Raw genomic sequence first — 2,936 nt, 5'->3', positions numbered from 1 at the left:
ACCATGGCCCCAACAATGACTTTATCATACGATATTCTAATCAAAAAATTCTATTAAAAATCAATAACGTGAAAACTTACTTTGTTTATTTCCAAGGAGTTACCATGTAACATGCACTCCAAATGGGTACTTCATTTATTTCCCGAAAAGGCTATGTGGAATAGAATTTCCATTTCATAAAGTATGTTGACTGTTAGACACCCAATATGTACCGTCACTCTTGCATTTTCTACCCTGTAAGCTAAGTCCACATTCTCACATGATTCGAGAGAGTAAATGTGATTAAGATGCCTTGCCCAACGACTCAACAGCGGGGCCTTTGTATTTTACAATCATTGTCATGCAAGCCCCTCGTAGCCACTCTGAATAGATTATAGATAGAATGAAGCTGACGTCACTCAGACCTTTGTAATTGTTATTTGCCACCGTTGTTTGTGAGTAATTTTCACTAAACTGTATTAGCCAGACTATAAACGTTTAAGGTTACACATAGTTCTGTGTGTTGGTCCGTTATACTTCCGGATGGCAATGTTGCGAGCTTCTTAGCCAAGCGCATACGATCTAGACTTCTGAATTTTGTTATAATATGACGGTCGCTCTATCACTGAGCTATAGATAGTATGCAGATGACGTCACTCAGGCTTTTGTTATTGTTTTTGCCATCCGCGTTTGTGAGTTGTTCTCACTAAACTGTATTAACCAGACAATAAAAGTTCATGGTTACACAGAGTTTGTGTGTTGGTCCGTTATACTTCCGGATGGCAATGTTGTGAACTCCTTGGCCAAGCGCATTCTATCTATTGACTCCAACCGTAGCCATCGTTAAGTTATAGTCTGACACTAAAACCAAAATAACTGGCCTTTTGACGTCATTATTTGTTTTTTGCACTGCCTAGTGAGTTGTCGTTAGTGAGCTCGTGGAAACAAGTTATTTCATTGGTTAAACTATTGAATACAACTCACGATTTGTTTTCTTTTGTGGCAAAAGACTGGCATTTTGACGTCATTTTTTGGTCAGAGTCAGGCTATAGATAGTTCGAAGATGACGTCACTCAGGTCTTTGTTATTGTTTTTTGCCATCCGCGTTTATGAGTAATGCTCACTGAACTGTATTAACCCGACTATAAACGTTCATGGATACACACAGTTTTGTGTGTTGGTCCGTTATACTTCCGGATGGCAATGTTATGAGCTTCTAAGCCAAGCGCATAATATCTAAAAGTTAACGAAGGCCACGCTCCAATACGCCAATCTTTCCTATCCTGCCCCCTCTCATCATTGATTCATGTGTCCTGACATGATCAGGTGATTTGGGTTCACGTGTTCTTGCTTCGCACCGGCATTAAAATGACCCTGGACTGAATTATATTAATTAGACGGAAATTATTATTGCTCTGGGGTCTAGTTCATTGTAAACGATTATTAATCTCCATCAATAGAAACGTGATCTCGAGTTTTATTAGCTATCATTTTCACACAGTCACGGAGATATTAATGGGCATGATCTATATTAACTTTCCAAGTGCTCGAGGTCATTGGTCACATTGCAAAATGTGCTCCAAGTGGCCGACATAGTGAAAAGAGTTCACAGATTTTGAACTATCTCACATTACGATTTGTCATTGTGTATGTGGGTGTGTTTACAACTTTCATATACAAAGCAGCGTGTTTACATTTCTTCAGATACGTCCAATCGTTGGACAGCAATAAATCACGTGATTAATGACTCGGTTGGACGAAAACATGAATAAAGATCGCTCACATTGATGTATGGTGTATGACACCGGGAAGGGGAAATTCAACTAAATTAAAATAATAATTGATAGTATAGAATTCTTCCATGGCCTTATGATTGAACAAAGTACCTGTTTTAATGCCCCACTTAACGCCACTAGTTTGCGAGTGAATGGTTAACTCTCTCCTCACCGACCATTTTCAATATTTTCCCAAAATGGCAGGGTTACCCAGCAGAAAATTTGCTTTTTAAAACTCAAACAATCTCTCTATAAAACAACTTTATGTTCTTATTAATTAAACAAAGATCATTGTGATGTACAAAATGAATCTGAATAAGAAAAAAATGTATATATAGTGTCGTAACAAATGTGACGATTATGCTGTAGGTGGTTGGGAAAAGGTTAAAATGTCGAATGTAATAAATCTATAATCATGAAATAATACCTTTATTCCTCAAAGAAGGGTTCTGGGATATTTTGTAACCAATCAGTTGTAAATGTCTTCATTTTGCAATGAAATCAAGTTATCTATAGATAGTATGCGCTTGGCTAAGGAGCTGACAACATTGCCATCCGGAACTATAGCGGACCATCAACACACAAAACTTTGTGTAACCATGATCGTTTATAGTCAGGTTAATGCCGTTTAGTGAGAATTATTCATAAATGCAGATGGCAAAAAAAAACAACAATAACATAGACCTGAGTGACGTCAACTTCGAACTATCTATGGTGATCATTCATGGAGATATTTGCTTCTTCATCATTAAAACATACTGTTGTTGGCTTAAGAATGTTGTTAGATCCATTTGATATTTTACGTTAGTGATGCTATGCGCCTATGTAATTTACTCACAAGATTCTGCCAGCCGGAGATAACGTACCAACACACAAAACGGTGTGTAACCTTGACCGTTGATAGTCTGATTGATATAATATAGTGAGAACTACTCATAAATGGCTGGCTAATAACAATAATAAAGAGCTGAGTAACGTCAGTCAATTGGATTCAAAAGTCTGATGTCACGTCGCCCAGCAATGACGGCCATCGTGGTTCTAAACAAAGAAAATCGGTACTTTTTATTCTTCATTCATTTTTCTTGTGATCAGAATGTATAAAAGTCAAAACAAGATCATATTTATAATGTTTTTCTCCTCTGGATATACTTTTATGCTCGGCGGAGAAATATTTCATAAGGT

Source organism: Berghia stephanieae, chromosome 5, assembly GCF_034508935.2.
Source record: "Berghia stephanieae isolate SIO BIC M18660-M18661 chromosome 5, UCSD_Bste_1.3, whole genome shotgun sequence".
NCBI lineage: Eukaryota > Metazoa > Mollusca > Gastropoda > Nudibranchia > Aeolidiidae > Berghia > Berghia stephanieae.
This window is presented reverse-complemented; position numbering follows the sequence as displayed.